Raw genomic sequence first — 23,479 nt, forward strand, 5'->3', positions numbered from 1 at the left:
CCATTAGGTTCCCAGATTGGCCTAACTGCTGCAGCAGCATCCCTCTTCCCTAGGCTGAGCTCTGTCCTGCAGCACTATTGCTGTGCTACCAACGCTGCAATTGGCACTCTGCCCTGTAACCTTATAGCTGAGCCACTTACTTTGCACTGGGTGCCTGCAGCCTATTAGTCCCTTACTGCTCTGCCTTTCCTGGTTCCTGGTAAGCGGCTCCCTGGGGCTGTTTGCTACCCTCAAAGTAACAGAGTCCTTAGCTCCCTGTTACAATAGGTTTTAATGGGGTTTTGGAGCTTCTATTGATATAGGCATTACAAGAGATCCCTCGCACATTTTTGGACACCTGTGACCTGGTTTTGGATTTTTCTGGTAGTTTCTGAATTTCCTCAGAAATTCCTGCAGGATCATGAGTCACCTGCTGTTGAAAACTTTCAAGGATGGGCATTCCACGGTTTCTCTAGCTAGCTTGTTCCAATGCTTGACCACCCTCATAGTCAGAAAGTTCCTCCTAATCTCCAATCTGTATTTCCCCTGCTACAGCTGGATGCCAAACAGTTTTTTATAAAGAGGTTTGAGATCTGATGAAGAAGGTTATAGAATAGGTAGGCAGTATTAGCATATGCTCCCATTATAAAACAACATATATAAAATAGTTTTCCTTCTCATGGTAGCAATGGTAAAAATGTATTGGGTAGTACAGATGGTCACAATTAAATGTGTTTCAATGGTTTTTAATGTTTTGTGGATTATGGAAAATCTCAGCATTTTTCATATGACGATTACAGTTTCTCATCTGGCTGACTTGCTAGTGAACCCTAGTTACTGGTCTTGTCCCTAATTGCGCCTTGGTCTATGTCTCCTTTTCCTTTTGGCTCTTTTTGTGAGCAAGTGAAGTGATGGAGCGTGACTTTAACTTGGACACTTTTTTGTGCTTTTTTTAGGACCAGGGTATGTAGTGGTTATGCAAACTTTAACAAAAACAGTGGGTTTTATCTTAAACTGGTCACAAAGGCTGTGCAAATGGCTGTGTTTCATTTTGGATTTGGCATTTCAGAGGGCCAGTGATTTATTTTGGTGTTTCGGATCACTGTCCTGTTTCTATTTGGCCAAATCAGTTTAGGAGTTTTGACGGTGTTTCAGCCATAGGCTATAATGGGGAATCACTAAAATGCCTATAACTTTGGCATTTCATGCCTAATTCAGATGAAAATTGCTGGGATCGGTAGCCCCTTCTGATGGCATGGATCCTGCCAAGTTTCAAGGAGATAGGTATAGGGTTGTTTGTGAAACTGCACCTCAAACTGTTCAAAGCAAAACTAGTATCATTTGCTGGCAGCATGCTGTCATCCTGCACGCAGATCCGGGGGCCCGCGCCTCCCCGGGAAGAGTCCAGAACAGCCCTGCAGTCCCCAGCAGGGTGCTGTGCGCTGTCTGGGAGCTGGGGAGGCTCCACCTGTCAGCTGGAGCTCCTGGTTCAATTTCTGAGCTCTGTGATCAGTTCCCCAGCTTTTCCTAGGGGTGTGGGCTCCGGATCTGTGCTCTGGGTTTCAGCAGGCTGCTGCCACAGGCTGAGGCCAGCAGCTGCACCGCAGTCTTCCCGGCACTCAGTTCAGGGTGCGCTGAGTGGCTGCCACTGGCCCTAGCCTGCAGCAGCAGTCTGCTGAAATCCCAAATGCAGATCTGGGGGCCTGCGCCCCCTGGGAAATGCTGGGGAATTGAACCGGGAGCTAGATGTCAATATTGGAGTAGTCCTCCCCACTGTCTTCCCCCTCCCTCTTAGTTTTTGTTTCCCTGCAAGCCCGGCTCCAAAAGTCCGAAATTCTCCAAAACACTTCCAAAATGTTTCTGAGCCTTCTGTTTCAATTCAGATTTGGTGTTTCGGGCACCAAAACGGCCCAAAACACCTCTGAAACGGAACAGCTGCTCAGATTTTGCACAGCCCTACTAGTTACCTCTAAGTATCCATTTTAAAGTGTATCTGATGAGATTTCTGTAATAAGGTCAGCACCTGTGACCTAACAGTAAAACTAGTGTACCAGTATTCAGATATTATGGGGATGGGCTCCTTAGAAACAGCAAAGGGAGGTGGAATGTGTAAGGAAGTTTAGTTATTTTTGTTAGTTGAACAGGATGCATCTGGAGCCGTCAGCTGTGACCTTAAGGTACACATTTCTCTGGGAGAGTCCAGTAGTTCAGAGTTATTTGATTCTTTCACATGTGTAACTTGCAGCTATCAGAGTTCATTCTCCTAATATCATTGTTCTGGTGGGTTTGGAAGTAATTCATGCCTGACAGTTTTGCTCAGCTCTGGTTTAGACTGCAAGGTAGTGGACCTTCTAAGTGTTTTCAGTGTGTGGTAGATTTTTATGTATGTATGTGTATATTTAGAAGAATTAAACAAGGTTTTGAATTTCTTTGATTCTTTCCTACAAAACAGAACATTAAAGGAAGGGTTGGTTGCAGAAGTAGGCTCAAGTTAAATGTGGACTTACTCAGTTGATTAGGTTGCTCTATAGCAGGGGTTGGCAAAATATTTGGGCAGAGTGCCAAAACGCCCACAATCTCAACTTGTTAGATGTTGGCATGCCGGGGCAGAGGGTGGGGAGCCACAAAGGGCCCAATCCTTGTTGTGGTAGCACAGCCTCAGTCCTTTCCCTGAGGCGCGAGTGCCAAACGAATTGCCTTTGCTTGCCATACTCTGGCACATGCAGGTGGTTGCCTACCTTCCCTGTTCTGTAGTAACCTGTAGAGTTAAATTATTGCTACAGTATAAAATCTTTTTCTTTTCTTTTCTTTTCTTTCCCACAGATGAAACTCCTTCATTGAAATTGATTTAGCATTGATTCTGGCAGAAGGAATGGAAACCTCAAGATTCAAATGAACCCAGAATTAACTAGAAGAACTGATGAACAGAGTGAGAATTCAACATTTATTTTTAATACATAAAACTTAATACAGACCTGATGACTAAATATGTAGCTTTCTGGCGTGCTGTTAATAGGCAGAGGAAGTTCTAAATGCTACATGTGTAACTGAACTGAAAGATCTTCAGCTACTGGGTATTGGCTGAGATGTTGCTATGGTTTTGTGCTAAATCTAGACAGTAGAAACATGGCAAAAATGAGACACTCTCTGTAGTACAGAAATATAAAGATTAAATGTACACTTTAATTTTGAAGGGAAACGATACACCTTTTGGTATCTTTAATTTGAGAACAGCGGATCTGAAGTAAAATACAGTGCGAGTTCTAAAACCTAGTCGAAGCAGAAAATGTCCCTTTTCATTGCTTTACTATATGAGTCATAGTATTTTGAGCACTGCTCTAAGTAGTAAAAGCTCCAGGGAGGTTCAGATTGAGCTGCTCTAGAATACCCTCCGACTCAGTTCTATATGAGTTGGAAAGGGTTTTTTTATTGTCAGGTATTAAAATATTTTGCTTGAAAAAATTGCAAAGAAGCTGAAGTGAAGTAGAATCAAGAACAGAACCTTCCACTGCGTTTGAAGGCCCATGTTGCTGTGTGTAGTTGAGCAGTGCTTATGTTCTCTGTTAAGTTCCTAATGATTTTGAATTTGTTTCCATGGCCATAGTTGTGGGTGATTCATTGTAGTTATTTCTGACTGGCTTGTTCTTATGGTTCTAAGTTGTTCAAGGAATGAACAGCAGAATAACTTTCTTTTTAAAATAGAATTAAATAACTTAAAATAGTCATGGCAATAGATATGACAGAAGTTATTATTTATAGCAAACTTGCCACCATTCAGTGACTTGAGATCCTGAAGCCTGTTCTTTTTTCTTTACAAAATAAAATGTAATCCCTGCAGTGTTCAGTGTTTCTGAATGCATATGATAGTGCTGCCTACTAAGGTTGATTTGATTTAGTCTTTTAAAAAATGCAAGATTTATGTACTGGATAATGGAGAAGAGAGAAAGTAGTTTGGATTTATACAGGTAGATTTTTGTCTCCCCTTTCCAAAAGGAAAGCACTTTAGACTAATGGTAAGACTGCCTGTGTAATGGCTTTGTCATAGGCATGTATTTTTCTAACACACTCCCAAAATGTGACTGCAAGGAAACTAATAATTGGATATTTTTATCAGGATGTTATTTTTGTCAGCTATTATTTTAAATATATTTTTATAAGGAATGTGCTATATTTTTCCTACATTAGCCTCCTTTGTCTATTGATGCTCTTCTAATGTACTGAATGGATACTGTTGTACTTTCCTCTTGGGTTGGAGATGGGGCACTTGTCCCCTGTGAAAGCAGCTGCTACTAGATTGGCTTCTTGGATGTGTGCCAGAGCTGACCATGTGTCTTATGCTGATTCTTTTACAGAATGCATGCTTCACCCAGACAGTCCTCACTGCTGTAATAACAGAAAGAAATATGGAGTTTAGTTGGGCTTCCCTAAAGTTTCCTACACGTTCTATTTAATCCTTTAAGTGTGATGTGTGCTCTTCTGATGATGGAATACTTGCTTCTTAATTTAAAAAACTGTTTAATTTGACTAGATGTCATTTATCCCTTTTAAAATTTATCGTTGAATGTCTGTATTTTTGAGGGTTATAAGGCCAGGTTGTAAGTTTTGTTTTGTTACCTTTGTAAAAATAAAAATACAGTCAATTGTGGAAATGGCTTTGCATTATTTCACTTACATCATTGTACCATTACATTTGTCAGTGTTTTTGGGTACCCTGTAGATACACAGTAGGGGATTGGTTATGAAACATGGTTTAGTTTCATTATGCTACTGAAACCTATCCAGATTGTAATGATGTTCCTAAACATATGCTTGACCTGTAAAAAACAAAACAAAATAAAACAGCACCCCTCCCCCTCAGAAAACTCAGGACACAAAAAAAATCTTGAAAGGCAAGAATGATTGAAAAACACTACACATGAAATTCAGTAGGGGCCTGTGTCTGTTGTAAAACCAGAGTTATGCAGTAAATTTTATTTTTCTCTATTTGTGTTGTAGCACAGTTTGTTGGTTTTAAAGATGGATCAAAACATGCTAGAACTGAATTAAACATACTGATTTAGTTCAAATACAGATTCTAGGGTAAGATCCAAAAAGCACATTGGCATTTTAAGTCCAGGAATGCAGCGCGCAAAATGTCTCGCACCTTCATGCTCTCTCGCTCTCTCGTGCCAAACGAACTGTGGATACCTTGGTTTTTGCCACCAAAGTTCTTTAGGCATCCAAAGTTCTGTTATGGTACCTGCATAAAGGTGTGCCACCTTTAAACGCCATGCTACTCAGTTTACTCATTTTGTACAGAAAGCGTCAAGGGCTTAACCAAGGCTAAAGCCCTTGACTTCAAAAGGGCCAACTTCAATGATTTTAGGAGACTAGTGGGGGAGGCACTGAGGGTCCAGAAGGTAGAGGAGATGGGAGTCCACGAGGGATGGTCATACCTTTAGGGGCGATCCTCCAGGCCCAAAGGATAACAGTCCCTGAGAGAAGCAAGAGGGATAAGAGTGCTCAGAAACCCCCTTGGCTCAGCAAGGGCATTCAGGGGGGCGTACCACCAGTGGAAGGGAGGATCTATCGCCAAGGAGGAGTACTCCTCCTCGATCCAGGAGTGTAGGAGGGCTATTAGGAAGGCCAAGGCAGAGATGGAACTCAGGCTTAAGCGTCCAGGATTAAGGACAACAAAAAGTCCTTTTTCAAGTACATTGGGAGCAAGAAGAGGGCACCAGGCAATGTAGGGCCCCTGCAAGACACAAACGGTAATCTGGTGGCCATGCCAGACAAGAAAGCTGATATTTTTAACAGTTTCTTTGCCTCTGTTTTCTTGAACAGGGACTGGGATATCCCACCTACCAGAGGTAGGGACAATCTTGGGGATAGCTCTGTCAGGCCTTCAGTCAGTGCAGATGTAGTTAGGAATCTTCTGGAAGGGCTAGACATTTTTAAATCTGCAGGTTCAGATGCCCTCCACCCAAGGGTGTTGAGGGAGCTGGCAGGGGTCATCGTGGAGCCCTTGTCCCGGCTGTATGAGCATTCGTGGTCATCTCGCCAGGTGCCGGGGGATTGGAAACTGGCTAATGTGGTCCCAACTTTCAAGAAAGGGAGGAAGGAGGACACAAGTAACTATAGGCCTGTAAGCCTCACCTCGGTGCTCGGGAAGATCTTGGAGAGAATCATCAAGGAGCGCATCTGTGGGGGGCCTGCAGGGAAGATCATGCTCAGGGGCAATCAGCATGGGTTCACCAAAGGCAGGTCTTGCCTGACCGACCCGATTGCCTTTTATGACCAAGTAACTAAATCCTTGGACGATGGTGTCACCGTGGACATAGTTTTTCTAGACTTTAAGAAGGCCTTTGACACTGTCTCTCACCCCATCCTTATCAATAAATTAAGCAACTGTGGGATTGATGCCTACACAGTTGGATGGGTAAAAAATTGGCTGATGGGGCGCACCCAGAGAGTAGTGGTGGATGGGTTGTACTCAACGTGGCAAGATGTGAGCAGTGGGGTACCCCAGGGCTTGGTCCTTGGGCCCGCACTGTTTAACATCTTCATCAGCGACTTGGACAAGGGGGTGGAAAGCACCCTGTCCAAGTTTGCTGATGACACTAAGATGTGGGGCAAGGTTGACACAATTGAAGGGAGAGAGAGGCTGCGAATAGATTTAGACAGACTACAAAAGTGGGCAGATGAGAATAGGATGGGGTTCAATGTAGATAAATGCAGGGTGCTGCACCTTGGGAGAAGGAATCCACAGCATACATACAGGCTGGGGAGTTCCCTTCTTGAAAGCACAGAGGCGGAAAAGGATCTTGGAGTCATTATTGACTCCAAGATGAACATGAGCCGCCAATGCCAGACCGCAGCCAGCAAGGCCAGCCATACCTTGTCATGCATCCACAGATGCATCTCAGGCTGGTCCAGATAGGTGATACTTCCCCTCTATGTGACTTTGGTCAGGCTGCAGTTGGAGTACTGTGTCCAGTACTGGGCGCCGCACTTCAAAAGGGATGTGGCCAGCCTGGAGAGGGTTCAGAGGAGGGCCATCTGCTTGGTGAGGGGGCAGCAGGACAGGCCCTATGAGGAGAGATTGAGGGACCTGAACCTGTTCAGCCTCAGCAAGAGGAGGCTGAGGGGGGACCTGGTGGCTGCCTACAAGCTCATCAGGGGAGATCAACAGCAAATAGGCAGAGCCCTTTTCTCCCCAGCACCACCTGGGGTGACAAGGAACAATGGTAGTAAGCTGATGGAGAATAGGTTTAGGTTAGAGATCAGGAGGCAATATTTTACAGTTAGGGTGGCCAAAATCTGGAACCAACTTCCCAGGGAAGTGGTCCTTGCCTCTACCTTGGGCAAATTCAAGAGGAGGTTGGATGATCACCTGTTTGGGGTCTTGTGAACCCAGCATTCATTCCTGCCTGTGGCAGGGGGTCAGGCTAGATGATCTGTCCAGGTCCTTCCTGACCCTAGGTACTATGAAACTATGGATTGACTAACTAGGTTTTCTTATGTCAAAGCTCCTTGATCTGGTAAGTGTACTCAGATCATGTTGACAGCCTATTGACATGTTGACAGTGCAATGGCTATGGTTGCTCTCATTTAAAAATACAGGAGAAGGAAGAGGTGATAGTTCTGGCTGCTTACCTGGCTGCTTAAATGGTGCTGCTTACTTTTTATGCAATAGCCTAGTGAGTACAGCACTCATCCAGGAAGTGACCTGTGGGTAAAGTACTTGCCCAGGAACTGGCCTGAACCTAGCATCGGGTATGTGAGGTTAAGATTTATTTTTCTGCATGTGCATTATCTTGTGCTTGTTGCCTTTGAAGTTCATCTGCCATATTTTTATCCCATTCAGTTAGTTTTTTGAGATCTTTCTGCAACTCTTCTGTGTCAGTTTGGGATTTGATTACCCAGAATAATTTAGTATCATCTGCAGACTTGGAGATTTCACTACGCATTCCTATTTCTAGGTCGCTGATGAAAATGTTGGACAAACTGAGCCCAACACAGATCTGGCAGGACCCTACTTATGACCTCCCTCCATCCTGAAAAATGCTTACTTAACCCTGCCCTTCGCTTCCTATCCTTTAACTGCTCTCAATCCACTAAAGAATCTTCCCTCTAATTGTTTAACAACTATTTTTAAGCCTATGGTGAAGGTTCTTATTGAAATGTATGATGTCAACTGGATCTCCTTTGTCCACATGTTTTAACACCCACAAAGAACTCCAGCAGATTAGAGAGGCAGGGTTTCCCTTTACTTAAATCAGGCTGACTCTTCCACGGCATGTCATATTTGTCCATGTGACTGTTTTATTCGTTATTAATGATTCTACCTGTCAGGGATGCAAGTGAGACTCACCTGTCTGTAGAGCTCAGGATCACCTCTGTAACATTTTGAAGATGGGTGTTATGTTGGCAACTGGTCAGTTGTAACAATAGGTTGTATAATACTACCTACAGTTCTGCAATTGCATATTTAAGTTCCTTCAGAACTCTCAGGTGATTGCCATGTGGTCCTGGAAACTTTATTAATGTTTAATTTATTGTTTTTTGCTCTAAAACTTCTGTTGTCACTTCAGTGTAATCTAAATCTTGAGACCCATCTGCTAGGAAGAATTGATCTGGTTTGGGAATTAGCCTAATATGTTCTGTATTAAAAACCAATAGAAAGAATTCATTTAGCTTTTCTGCTATGGTCTTATCAACCTTGAGTGTGTCTTTTACAACTTGGTCATTGAAGGGTCCTGGTAATTCTCTCATTGGCTTCCTTCTTCTGATCCTTTTTAAAAAAACTTTTATTATTAATTTTAGCATCTTTAGCAAGACACTCCTTATATAACTTTCAGCTGCCACTTCTGTGATTCTGAATTGAAGCGGTAATCTAGAGAGGACAGACATCATACTCCTTTCCAATTCAGCTCCTTTCACTTCCTATTATAGCCCCTAGCAAGTAATCCCATCACCCATCAGTGATATGGGATTGCAGTTTGACATTTACATTCTCCCTTCTCCTTAGCCTGTACTTTGACTGTGAAAGATCACTGGGAAGCAGTGGACAGAGAGAGCTGTGTGCATGAAAGGTTTCAAACAGTTTAGGTTTTTTTGACCATCTTTGTTGTTTAGGATTAATACAGTGTTTTAAATCTGTCTGATCTAGTCCCAGCAAGTTGAATTCAAGTCTTGGTTGAATTGAGGTCAAGTTATATATGTATTATCCTTGGCAAGATAACTGTGTAAATGCTTTAATGCTTCCAACATAAAAGGTCTAGGGGCAATCTCACTATGCAGTTGCATAATCTTGAATTATATGATTTACAAACAAGGGGTGATTATAAGACTTGCATAAAAAGTTTCAAACAGTAGCAAAATTGGTATAAGGGGAGGAGATTGTTTTAAAGGCTCTGTAGTTATCCATGCCACTGTTAAAAAAAAAATAAAAAAATGTTCCATTTTGAAGTATTTCAAATTATACTGTAGTATACATGTTATATTACAGTTAATCCGTTAGATCCACTAGTAGAAACAGAATCAGCTTCAGGTATTTTTTTCACAAGGCAGGGTTTCCTTTTGATTTTTGTGTCATTAATCTGCAATTTCTAGTTAGTTGTTTCAGATTCTAATTCATTCGTCCCACAGATGACTCTTGAAAAAATAGTTGAACCGGAATGTATGGTACTGTTCAAGAAAGATGCCTTAACATAGATTTCATAGACATTAGGGCTGGAAGGGACCTCGGAAGATCATCGAGTCCAGCCCCCCGCCCAAAGGGCAGGACGTCAGCTGGGGTCATAGGATCCCAGCAAGATAAGCATCCAGTTTCATCTTGAAGGTGTTCAATGAAGGCGCTTGAACAACCTCCGGCAGCAGGCTGTTCCAGACCTTGGGGGCTCGGACAGTAAAGAAATTCTTCCTTATGTCCAGCCTGAAACGATCTTGTAGTAGTTTGTGACCGTTCATCCTCGTCATCCCTTGGGGCGCTCTGGTGAACAAACGTTCCCCTAGATACTGGTGGTCACCCCGATAAACTTGTAGGTGGCCATCAGATCACCCCTGAGCCTGCGCTTTTCCAGGCTAAAGAGCCCCAGGGCTCTCAGCCTGTCATCGTAGGGTCTGCTTCCCTGACCTCTGATCATGCGCGTGGCTCTTCTCTGGACTCTCTCAAGCTTCTCCACATCCTTTTGAATTGTGGAGCCCAAAACTGAACGCAGTACTCCAGCTGTGGCCTCACTAAGGCCGAGTACAGGGGGAGAATGACGTCCCGGGATTTGCTTGAGAAGTATCTATTGATGCAAGCCAGCGTTTTGGTCGCTTTACTAGCCGCAGCATCGCATTGCAGGCTCATGTTCATCTTGTGGTCAATGATGACCCCCAAGTCTCTTTCTTCCATAGTGCTAACCAACATAGCACTGCTGAGCCTATAAGGATGCTGCGGGTTTTTTTTCCCAAGGTGGAGAACCTTGCATTTATCGGCGTTGAACACCATCAGATTCTCATCCGCCCACTTGCTGAGCCTGTCCAGGTCAGCCTGGATCACCCACCTGTCTTCTGGTGTGGATGCTTTGCCCCAAAGTTTGGTGTCATCGGCGAACTTGGCCAGTCTGCTTCTGACTCCCTTGTCCACATCATTAATGAAAATGTTGAACAGTATGGGTCCAAGGACAGAGCCCTGGGGGACCCCACTGGTCACAGGACACCACGATGAGTGACTTCCATCAATTACTACCCTCTGGGTCCGACCCCGGAGCCAATTTTCCAGCCAGTGGATCGTGGGGGACCCAAGGCGACAATTGGCCAGTTTCTCCAAGAGACGATCATGGGACACCAGATCGAAGGCTTTTTTGAAGTCAAGATATATGACATCAATCTCATCTCCCTTGTCCAGGTGATAGGTCACCTGGTCGTAGAAGGAAATGAGATTGGTCAAGCAAGACCTACCCGCAACAAACCCGTGCTGGCTATCCCTTAAGATGTTGGCGTCGGCCAGTCCATTAAGGATGGCCTCCTTAATAAACTTTTCTAAGATCTTCCCTGGGATAGAAGTCAGGCTGATGGGCCTATAGTTAGCCGGATCCACTTTCCTCCCTTTCTTGAAGATAGGCACCACATTGGCCTTCTTCCAGTCTTCGGGCACTACACCGGAGCGCCAAGAGTTTTCAAAGATCCGCGCTAGAGGCTGGGCTATGATGCTCGCCAGCTCCTTGAGTACCCTGGGGTGAAGATTGTCAGGGCCGGCTGACTTGAAGGTATCCAGCTTCTCAAGATGTTCCTTCACGAAGTCAGCATTAATGGAGGGCAGGGGATCACCGTCACCCGGACTTCCCGGCCCTGTAGCGGGCACGGGCGTCCCATGGGGCTGATGAAAGACCGACACAAAGTACCTATTTAATAGGTTGGCTTTTTCCTGGGCGTCAGTTGTCAGTTGCCCCATCTGGTTCAGCAGGGGTCCAACGTTGCCCCTGCTTTTCCTCCGGCTCCCCACATATCTGAAAAAGGACTTTTTATTGTCCTTGATGCTCAAAGCTAGGTGGAGTTCAGTTGCAGCCTTGGCTTTCCTGGTCTGCTCCCTACAGGACCGGACCAGTGCAGAATAATCCTCCTTGGAGGTGACTCCCATCCTCCATCCTTTGTAGGCCTTTCTTTTTAGCCTCAGGAGGTCTGTTAGGTCCCTGGAGAGCCAGGGGGGCTGCTGTGCCCTCTTGCTGCCTTTCCTCCGAGATGGAATAGACTTAGTTTGTGCATTGAGGATCGCTCCCTTGAGGAGCAAACACTCTTCTTGAACTCCCCTCTCCCTGTGGTCACAGTCCCTTAGGGCCTCACTGACAAGCCTCCTGAGCTTGTCAAAGTTGGCTTTTCTGAAGTCAAGGACTTGCGTGTTGCTGACTGACTTGCCAGCTTTTCGGCGGATGGTGAAGGTGATCAGCTCGTGGTCACTGTCACCCAGCTTCCCATCGATTACTAGGTCGCCGACTAGGTCCTCCCCAGTAGCCAGCACCAGGTCGAGCAGCGCTTTGCCTCTCGTTGGCCCATAGACTTCTTGAGTCAGGTAGAGGTCATCCACGCATGAGAGGAAGCTCTGCGACCGCTCAGATTTTGCTGAGCGATCCTCCCACGAGATGTCTGGGTAATTGAAGTCACCCATGACAACCATGGTCCTGGAGCAAGCTGCCTCAGCCAGTTCCTGGGCAAACTCCTGGTCTAGCTCAGGACTTTGGGTGGGAGGTCTGTAATAGACTCCCACCATTGTGTCCCCTGTGCCGTGTTCCCCACGGATTTTAACCCAGAGGGTCTCCAGCTGTCCACCCTGGTCACCAATATCGGCTTGCAGGGACGCGTAGCTTTCCTTAACATAGAGAGCTACACCCCCGCCCCTTTTCTCTACACGATCCCTCCTGTACAGGGTATAGCCATCTATCCCCGTGGTATAACATGACATGGATATACATGCTTTTTTTTTTTTTAAGTAAGGAAATGTTAAAAATATTTTATTTATGAAGGTGAGTTAATGGACAAAGAGGTTCCTAGGACTGTCTTATAAGTACCATACATTCTTATAAGTACCATACACCATACCCTGGAATAAAATAGCACCTTGTTTTTGAAAGGCAGAACAAAGAAAAATCTGTCCTTGTAGTAAGTAACTGAGTAGCAGTAGCTAGGGAGCCAAGCTTGCTCATTGTTCTGCTTTTGGAGTTGATTGCAGATTTTTATTTTGCCTGGTAACTGCAGAAACTGTTCTTAGTGTATTTCTTGTGTATGATGTGCACTACAATTTCAAGCAGCTATTTTGTTTAAAGGTGTGTGCTGTATGTAACAGCATATGATAATAACCAAACTAGTATGCAGGAAACAGTACTTGATAAATCCTGGGCTGGAGCCTGATGTCTAGTTAAAAAAGTCTGTTCAAGATGCCATTTTTGCTCCTGAGGGTTCTGAAATTTAAAATTGTTTTTGTTGAGAAATGATATGGTTTCGCTTTGACTACAATAGTAACAAGTTGAATAATAGATTACACTAGGTGCGTCTTGGCCCTTGTATAGCTTTGGCAACGATATGAGAACTTGTGAATGTGTTTCAGTCTGTGAATGTGTTTTAACTTGTTGCATTATTTTGGCTCAAGCATAAGCTTCCAAACAGTAAAACTGGCAATATTTGAGACACCCATTATTAGGTTTAGTACCTTCCCTACTTGTTGCAAGTCAGAGTTTCTGGACAGTCCCTGATTTTGCAGTTGCAACTGGGAAGGTGGTGTTTTTGTAAATGTAAATAGTTTCTCATGCTCACTGTGTAATTTTAAAGTTGATTTAGTGAAGGAACAAACAGTTCTGCTTAACATTTTGTTTGAACATTTGATTCTATTGGATAAAATATCTGTATACAGTTAAACCTAACTTAGCATGTGCACTTTATACCATTAATATATTCTTTATTAGGCATGCCAATTTATAGTTAATTGGCTTTCAGGTCACATTATACTAGACTGAAGATTAATATGTTTTCCAAGAACAGAATCATAATGTGAAATTTTTAATGTTCTCAGTTTCAAATGTATCGTATAGGTGGTGTGTTCTTTTCAAATAATGGGGTGGAGGTATTCAGAATGATTCTGTATTGCTTCCATTTATTTGTTTTTCTCAAAAGGCTTCTGGAGTACATTTTAAAGATCTTCTATATTGACTGGGCGTGTAGGTTTTAGATAAATATAACGCCTATTTGAATAGTGTGTAAATAAATGGTTTCAGATAGTATCTCAAGTGCTGTTTGTTTAATTCTAGGACACTACAGAAAATGTACATGGTGATCCTAATGTAATTAGTATTTTCATGCATGGTAATGTTTTGTGTAAATTAATTTCACTTTTGAAAATTTAATTGCAAGAACAGTGAATCTGTATGATATTTTTGAGATAAAAGCTTATAATTTTGTTTACTAAGTGTATTTTTTTTAAATGTAATTGCATGAGCATAAGAAACAAAGTAAGTTCTGTGAATCATCAGGCTGGTAGCAAGTACCAGCTCCATGAGTGGGGGTGAAGGTGTGTGTGCGTGCTTTAATTAGAGTGGCTCCGAGAGCTGGTCTGATTAAAGGAGCCTGGAGCGTCACATGTATCAGCGTCCCAATGCTGAAAAATGGAGGCGGGTGCGCTTTAACTAAAGCTTGTTAGATGAGCTTTAGTTAAAGCACCCCCGCTGCCATTTTTCAGCATGGGGATGCTGATGCACATGATGCCAGAGTCTGCTGGAGCACGGTAATTATCACGCTCTGGCAGACTATTAATTGAATCTTCAATGTGCTGTAATTATAGCATGTTGGAGCAGCCTCACTGTGCATGTGTATAGGTGTCCTAAACGAGAGAAAATCCTCAACTCTTACTAGTTACTGAGAATAAAATCAGGGAAGAAGCAAGGGCATTTGTCCCCATCAGCTGTTCAGAGAGAACTCTTTTTTGTGTTCACCTGTGTAGCTTGCTCCCCCCAAAAACTGCATCTTTTGCTGTCTAACATGTGCATTTTAAAACAGAAATTTAAAGAATGGAAAATGTTAAGTAGTGGTATTCCTTCCAGCTCTGTTCACAACTGAACTCCTACCACTTGTTGTCAAAATAAGTAAGTCTTCATGATTTCCTACATGGTTTGTTCAGGTATTAATATTTTTTGTTCTCCATTAGACTAGATTAACTTCCTTGAAATAAATTCATACTTCTTTCAGAGTAATTGTTGCAGACTGACTGTCTATAGCCTTGAGTTCTCATTTTAACATTTATTGCCACAAGTAAATACCTGCCAAATGAGCAGGTTCTAGAAAAAACATACCAGCTCATAGAACCATCATGAATTGACTAAATCTGAACACTTCTAAGGCTGAATTAAGAAACTGGTAAAATGCATACATTTAAAATGTGTATCTTTGTAGAAAATTGTCAGAAAACATTGCTTTCTTCAACTTATTTTCCCCTTACATGCGTGTCTGGTTTGGTTGCTTTGTTGGCAAAATTAAGTCTTTGCTGCAATTAGCATAGCATATCCCATTACTTGCATAGTATTCTGTTCTGGTTCACAGAACTGAAACTGAAATCAGTAGAGTTGAACTTTTACTTTTGCCTAATGTAACAATTTCTGTATTTTTAAGCAAAGACAGATATTTGTCTGCATATTATTTTGTTTGAGCTGTCCTGTTTTGGATTCATCAATTGTTTCAACTTAACCTTTTCAGGTTTCATAGGATGAGCCTGGAGCTGTCAAATTTGATTATGTATACCAGGAAGTCATTTGAGAGACCAGCATTCAGTCCACAGGTGCCATATTTGAGATTAATTTTCAGAACAGAACTTTCTTTAATTGACCTGGGAGAACTGAAAATTCCCCTCCACCCCTCAACATAGCAGATTAATAACTGGATGTTACATGTAGACCTGTAGTTAGGTTGACCCATTATAATAATTTTTAGTGGTGTGCGGGCTGGGGGCGAGCCGGGCCTGTCTTTGCGCACACGGGCTGTGGCCGGCAGCCCGGGCACGCAGGGTTGGAGAAAACCGCGGGGCGGTTTGGTACGCGCGAGCTAGAATTAGTTACGGAGGCGTAATGCTTGATTGAAAAAGTTGTTTACTTACACCCGAAGATGGTATTGGTGTAGGCTGGACAGGTTTCCAGGCACAGCTCCTGCTTAGATCCTCGCTAGAGGAACATGACAAATTCGATTGCTCCCACGGAGTTGTTTAGGCTCCGCGGGTCCGGTTCGGGGTTCGAAGAGTTCCCTGGAGTTACTTAGGCTCCGCGTGTCCGAAGTTTACAGGAAAGGGATACGTCTGGGATTGCGATCGGCGACGGGGAGAGGCTAGAAGCGAAAGGTCCGTAGGTTCGGTTCTATCGCCTCTATTGCCTGCTTAGGAGAGGCGCGTTGGGTCCACGAGCGTCCGCAGCGCTTGGAGATCTTCACAGTCTCTCTCTCTCTCTCTCCTGGTGTTTGTGGAGTCCTCCAGTTTTCCTCTCTCTCCAACTTGGGCGGAAACTACCCAAGCTTTTGTATGGCTAGCACACCAATAGCTAGCCGCCACGTGTGCCTACATTTGGAACTGGCCAATAATGTGGCGCGAATCCGAATACAAATGGCAGGAACTCCTTTGCAGCGTGTATCACCAGTATGCAAAAGAAATGCACCGTGCAAAGTAGCTGTAATTTGGCGGGAAATCCCCCGTTGCACCAGAGTTCTCTCTCGCAGCAGAGAACTCTACCGTGCAAAGAAAGCGACAGTTGGCGGGAAAATAATTTAGCGGTGCCGAAGCGCGCACACAAACAAAAACCACAACTTTGGGTTGTGACAAGTGGTAGCTTTACTTTTTTTTATACCTATTTTAAGGACTTTATTTTTTAATTTTTCTTTTGATAAGGGCTTCTAATTTTCACAAAACCTTATTACAACACTTCTATAAAGCTGAGAGATACTATGCTTTTATAATCATATTTTGTTAAAGGCTGGAAAAAGAGATGGATTGATAAACAAACTTAAACGTACCCTTTTCTGAGATTTGGAGTGAACTTTGTAAAATACATGTTTTCTCTTTAAAACCCCCCCACCTATAATTGTAGAATGGTCATTTATTGATAAAAGAACAAACTGTGTGCATCTTTTCATTGGAATTAGCTTAAGGTAGGTAGTAAGCCTGTGCGAACAGGGAAGCATTTGATTCGGATTCAGCCAATTCGGAGGACCGAGATTCAATCTGGTGGTTTGAATCGCTGTCCCCGTTCGATTTGGCCGGATTAGAATAGGAGATTTGGCACTGATTCGGATCCGCTGGGGAGAGGCAGGCACAGCCGTGAGGCTGCTTCTCCAGCTGTGCCTGCCTCTTCCTGGGCAGGGGGAGCTGAGGAAGCAGCCCCCATGGCTGCCCTACCCATCCCCATCCCCAGCCTGGCCCCCGCCTCCGGGCACTTAAAAAACAAAACAAAAAAAACCCCAACACCCCCCCCTGCACTTAATGGCGGTAGCAGAGGCTGTGGGGGCTCTGGGACCATGTGACATAGACCCCCTGCCCAGCCCCACCCCCAGTGGCTGCTCCGCTCAGCCCCAGCCTCCTGGCAATTAAAAAAGAAAAATGGTATGCACTCACTGTCTGCAGCAGTGGTGGGGATCAAGGCCCCTGAGGGCTTGTGGCAGAGCCCCAGTGGGGGCAGGGGCGATTGCTCCCTTCCATCTGGCATCCACAGCTCCCAGACAACGCACAGTGCCCTGCCGAGTTGCGTTGCACCCATGCCATGGGGCAGCTGTCATCTGGGTGCCAGATGAGGTGGGAGGTGACCCCTGCTGTCTCCTACTGACCTATGCTGCACAAAGGGGCTCTGCCACAAGCCCTCAGAGTCCCTGATCCCTGCTGCTGCAGCCAGTGAGTGTGGGGCTTTTTTTTTTAAAGTGACGGGAGGCTGGGGCCAGGCAGGGGATGGGGCCGGACAGCCATGGCGGCTTCTCCCGCGGCTTCCCCCAACTGGGGAGAGGCAGGCACAGCCGGAGGACCTGCCGCCCAGCTGTGTCTGCCTCTCTTCTGCCGATCTGAATCTCCGAATCTCTCCGAATCCTTTCCAAATCGATTCAGAGGCTTTGTATTCAATTTGGACCTTTTAATGGGTCTCCCAATTCGATTTGGATTCAGCGATTTGGCTGCTGAATCAGGCCAAATCTCCAAATCGAATTGGCAACTGAAGCTTTGCACAGCCCTAATAGGTAGGCAATTGTTTTCACTCCTTTAATTTTTGTACTACTCTTAAGGATTTAATATTGGAGTATACCATGCTCCAATTCAAGTACTTCTTGCATAAAACAATATTTTAATTATAAACTGCATTCAGGAATTTTGTTTTTTTTCTTCCTAGCATCTAGGCTTTTGTGTGTAGGTGATAAGTGTTCAGCAATTTTTAAGTAGCCAAGATGCACTCTTAAGGTGAACTAGCTGTAAATGCCTCTGGCCTGTCCTATCTTCTTTGGAGGACTTTTTTTAGAGGCCTGCTTGGTATGATGAACACCCCTGGTAAATTTGAGAACTTTTAGTTTTAATTTGTGGTTGCAAGTATACTCTCTGTGTCTCTTTTACAAGTATATATGGCTTGAGTTCTAGTTTTGTTAAAAATATACTTTCTTATATCTTGAGATCCTGTGGGATACTTGCAAATTCTGTTTAAACATCTGGGACCTAGTTGGTGGCAGGTAATGCTTAATGCAGATCTCTTAACCCATAGGTTTTTTTTTTTTTTTTGAGGGGGAAGCTTGTTTCTGAAATGAGCCCATGTTTGAACTTTGGGTGTCACTGTGCAAAGCCTTTTTTCTACCCATCTAGATGGGAGTGAGAAGAGGTAGAGAGTGCTGATTTTTCTTCTGTGTAAATTATTGTTTTATCTTTAGCTTTGTAACATTTCCTTTTTCCAGAAAGATGAATGTTCTGAAGATTCCCAAGGAAAAATATCCTTTCAAGCTAAAGAAAATGTTTAAATGCTTATGGAAAAGTGCCAGTTTGGTTCCCATTTTCAAAAAAGCGAGGAAGGAGGACCCAGGAAACTGTAGGCCAATTAGTCTTACCTCGGTTCTGCGTAAGCTTTTTGAGAGAATTATCCTAGTGCATGTCCACGAGGGGCCAGCAGGGGAGATTATGCTTAGGGGCAACCAACATGGGTTCATTAGAGGCAGGTCCTGTCAGACCAACCTGGTGGCCTTCTATGACCAGGTCACAAAATCCTTAGATGCAGGTGTAGAAATGGACGTAGTCTTTCTGGACTTTAGGAAGGCTTTCAACACTGTCTCTCACCCCATTCTCATTAAAAAACTAGTGGACTGTGGTATCAACACCTAGACAGTCAAATGGGTCACTAACTGGCTGGATGGCTGCACCTAGAGAGTGGTGGTGGACGGGCCTTATTCGACCTGGAGGGATGTGGGCAGTGGGGTTCTACAGGGCTCAGTCCTTGTGCCTGCACTGTTCAACATCTTCATCAGCGACTTGGATGAGGGGGTAAAAAGCACCCTGTTCAAATTCACAGACGACACTAAGATGTAGGGGGAAGTGGGCATGCTAGAAGGGAGGAATAGGCTGCAATCAGACCTAGACAGGTTACAGGGGTGGGCAGATGAGAACAGGATGGGTTTCAACACTGACAAGTGCAAGGTACTGCACCTGGGGGGGGAAGAACCAGCAGCATACCTACAGGCTGGGGAACTCCCTTCTCGTCAGTGCAGAGACAGAAAAGGATCTTGGAGTCATTATTGATGCCAAAATGAACATGGGCCAACAGCATGGGGATGTGGTCAGGAAGGCCAATCGCACCTTATCATGCATACACAGATGCATCTCAAGCAGGTCCAAGGAGGTGATCCTCCCCCTCTATGCGACACTGGTCAGGCTGCAGTTGGAGTACTGTGTCCAGTTCTGGGCGCCGCACTTCAGGAGGGATGTGGACATCATGGAGAGGGTCCAGAGGAGGGCCAACCGCATGATCAGGGGTCAGCAGGGCAGGCCCTATGAGGAGAGGCTAAGGAACCTGAACCTGTTCAGCCTCCACAAGAGAAGGCTGAGGGGGGATCTAGTGGCTGTTTACAAACTAGTCAGGGGGGACCAGCAGGCATTGGGGGAGTCCCTGTTCCCCCAAGCACTACCAGGAGTGACTAGAAATAACAATCACAAACTGGCAGAGGGTAGATTCAAGCTAGATATCAGGAGGCGCTACTTCAGTCAGGGCGACTAGGACCTGGAACCAACTTCCAGGAGAAGTAGTGCTGGCTCCTACCCTGGTGGTCTTTAAGAGGAGGCTGGATGAACACCTTGCTGGGGTCGTTTGACCGCAGTACTCTTTCCTGCCATGGCAGAGGGTCGGACTTGATGATCTGCTCATGTTCCTTCCAAACCTACCAACTATGAAACGTCCTCTGTCCCTTTTTATTTAGTTTTCATGAAATATTTTTTCTTTTGCTTTTTTTGGATTCCTGTAACAAAGGCATTTCTTAAGGTTGGGTGTTTTTAAAATTAAGCATTTTTAAAGTCAATGATATGCAAATAGTTGATTTCTGAATACTTAGTTGAAACTATTTCTTTTTACGTTGCTGTTTATATGTTTAGTCAGAGGAATGTGTAACAAAACATGTTTTGCAGAACATAAATTATTTTCTAATAGATAAATCAACAGTTGGAAACTGATAGCCAGTTCTCTTCCCTGATTAGTGGCCACCCCTCAGTTAATACTCTTGCACCTCCTCATATTTATCGTAATCTGCAAGCAGCTAGGAAAATGCTTTTTATGTAAGATTATGTCTATTTTTGTAAGCCACTCTATCTGTTCAGTTCCTCAGTCAGACAACTGAATCACAATTGTGACCTAGCAATTTTTTGTATAGGTGCAGTGATGCATCGGTCTGCTATCAGATTAGGGCTGCTATAAAGAAAATTGTCTGTATCGGAAATTGGCATTTTGTGCCTAATGTGGCAGATAAATGCCCTGTGTATGCATGCAGCTGCAGCACAGCACGTAGGTGGTAAGGAGCACAGCCTGGCAGCATGGAGAGCTGCAATCAGCTGGTAAGTCTGTTGTGGTGGAAGGGGAGGGGAGAGGGAAGGGATGTTGTGGGGGAGGGGGCGCAGATTAAGGCTCCTTAATTTAGGAACGTCTTTTTATTGTTTGCACTGTAAGTAAATATACTAGAGGAACCTTAATTCTAAATTAAAGGTTTTGTGTGCAGATCAATATTCTTGTTAGCTGATAGTCTATGAAGAAATGTGGAGCTCCTTCTCCTAAGTCAGAACTGCATAGCACGGTTTAGGTGGATGCATTTTAAGCACATAAAAAAGGTTTGCTATCAAAACAGCAAGAATTTTAACAGTGTATTTCCTAGACAAAGTGCATCCTCATTTCCTCCAGGTTTAGTAGTGTCACAATATTGATATTAGATAATCTAAAGCAGTGGTTTTCAACCTGTGATCTGCGGACCCCTGCAGGTCTGCAGACTGTGTCTAAGTGGTCCATGAAAGATGACTATGATCAATCAAAGTATGTGACTACCCACATGTATACTTCAAAGGGGTCTGCAGCTCCATTTGAAATTTTTTAGGGGTCTGCAAATGAAAAAAGGCAGATAACCATTGCTTTAAAGAATGTTCAGTGTGCGCGCCGGGTCTGACCCTGGGTCGCTTTCGTCGCTCTGCACGCGGGCTGTGGCCAGCAGCTCGGGCAGGCCGGGTCGGAGAGGGTGGGCGCCGAGCTAGAATTAGGCACAGACACGTAACGGTTGATTTTAAGATTATTTTACTTACACTGAGATGGTCGTGGTGTAGGCTGAGAACTTGCTTGAGTTGCAGTTACAACAGAAAACACGAACACACGTGGAGGTTGTAAGGCTCCACGCAGACAGAACACGAACAATCACGTGGAGCTTGCAAGGCTCCATGCAGACAAACTCCAGATGTCCAGGACAAGCGCGCATAAAACTCGTCGTTACGTCTTATAGTAGGCTCCGTTCGAAGACGGGAAGAGGTGGGCGGTGGATCAGGCCGCCAAACCCCTCTGAGCGACACACGGGGTTTCTATTACCCTGCCGCGCACACCCAGAGTCCCCACAAGATGGATGTGAAGTCCTCTTCGGCTTGGGCAGAAACTGCTCAAGCCTCTTATACGGCTAGCAGGCCAATGGCTAGCCGCCACGTGTGAATAATTTAGAACTAGCCAATTGTGGGGCATGAATTTGCATACGACGAGCGGGAACTCTTTGCACCGTGCATTTCTGTGCTGCAAAGGAAATGCACCCTGCAAAGATCGCTGCAAAGTGGCGGGAACACTCCTTTGCACGCGGGTTCTCTGCACAGCAGAACTCCTCCGTGCAACGAAGCAGTAAACCCACGGGGATAATTCTTAGTGCCGAAGCACACACAAAAAAAATCAGACCTTTGGGTCATGACATTCAGGAATTCCTATTAATAGTCCATGATGCCAACCTGAGGAGGTTGTACATTGTGTTTTATTGATCATGCAAAGTGTTGGCAGTCTCCTTTCTTCTATGGAAGGTAGTTGCTGGAAGCTGTACCCATGGGAGATATTAACTGCTCAAATGACCGTTAGTTAATACAAGTAGCCGAATGTGTCAACAAACAGGTTGCTAAATTACTAGAAAATAACTTTTTGTAACTGGAGTTTCTACTGTATGGTTCCAAGAGATATCTTTATATCTGTTTCTTGCCTGCTGAGAGAAACTGAATGTGAAAATTAGAGTAAACTTTGGAACTATGGGATCTTTGAATTGAACATAGTAAAAATGCCTTTTTGAATCTCAGCATGAGGGTCATTAGGGAATACATTGTAAGGAATTAAGTAATCTAGGACCTGACCCTGACTTTTTGCCACACTTACTCACTTTTTATTAGTACTTCTATTCTTCAGGTTCTGTTGTTGAAATGAACAGGACTACTACTAAAAGTGAGAAGTATAAAATTTCTTTTGCTCGTTACACAGTTATCAAGGTAACATCTAGGGAATTATTACACTTGATTTCTGGAGTAGTCTTTTTAATCTTTTTTATGACCCCTTTCTTCTATGACAGAGGTTGTTGGGGGCACTTGGGAAGACTTAGGGGGTATGCGCGGGTGGGGACCAAGCGCTGCCACCCACCACCCTGCACTGCTGCCTCCCAGGAGCAGGGCTGGGGGGGGAGTGGGGGCAGCAGCACCCCTCTGCGGGCTGCATAGGTGCCAGCTGGCTGGACATGGGGAGAGGAGGGGGAAGCTTGCATGTGGTGGCCGCTGCCACCACCCACCACCCCCTGCTGCCACTGCTACATGTCTGGCTGTGCGCTCGTCCCCCCAGCTCTGCATCTGGCTGCTGGGGGGTACACTTATTAAAAAAGGTTGAAAACTCCTCTTCTATGATAGGAAAATCACTGTTCCAAGAGGGCAATGAGGAAAAATAGGGTAAAGATAATGCAAGATACTTAGCTTAAACCTTCTATTAACCAGTTTACTGATTTAAAGCCTTTTTTCCCTTCTTTTGGCATTAGAAACAGCTGAGGAATACATTTATTTTAGTCCAGTGGTTCTGAACTTTTTCTAGACTTGAGGCACCCCGGGTTGGACTCGAGGCACCCTGTGGAAAATGCTAGCTCTTAGTTTTCACTTATTTTTTGACAGTGGAAAAATAATAAAGTAGCTTTTGTGTTGCAGAGAACTCAAAAGACCACAAGTCATGAAGTATTTAACCCTGTGCATTCCTAGCTGAAATCTCTGGGTTTATCTTGGGAATCATGTTTGCATACCTAATAATGTTAACATTTGTGTGGCATCTTGAAAGGAACTTGGGGCACCCCAGGGTTCTTGGGCACCCTGGCTGAGAATTGCTTGTATAGTCCTCATTTTATTTCCGGTAAAATTGAAATACATGATGAGACTAACGGAATATGGAAAATATTTTCTTTTTGATTCAAGGGATAGACAAAAAACTGTGGTCAACTTTTAGCATGAAATGTATTTTCAGTACTTGAGCAGTGGGGC

At 44.3% G+C, this 23,479-nt stretch overlaps 1 protein-coding gene across 5 annotated transcripts in view; it reads left to right on the top strand.

Annotated features, from left to right (window-relative positions):
* The window catches only part of SIPA1L1 (signal induced proliferation associated 1 like 1), a 454,573-nt gene that overhangs the window by 33,080 nt on the left and 398,014 nt on the right, over window positions 1-23,479 (top strand). For all 5 annotated transcript variants that reach the window (XM_059722914.1, XM_059722916.1, XM_059722917.1 and 2 more), the window contains exon 2: window positions 2,803-2,908. The gene's annotated coding sequence lies outside the window, so the exon portion shown is untranslated. The remainder of the gene's footprint in view (window positions 1-2,802; window positions 2,909-23,479) is intronic.

This window comes from Alligator mississippiensis, chromosome 2 (genome assembly GCF_030867095.1).
Source record: "Alligator mississippiensis isolate rAllMis1 chromosome 2, rAllMis1, whole genome shotgun sequence".
Classification (NCBI taxonomy): Eukaryota; Metazoa; Chordata; order Crocodylia; family Alligatoridae; genus Alligator; species Alligator mississippiensis.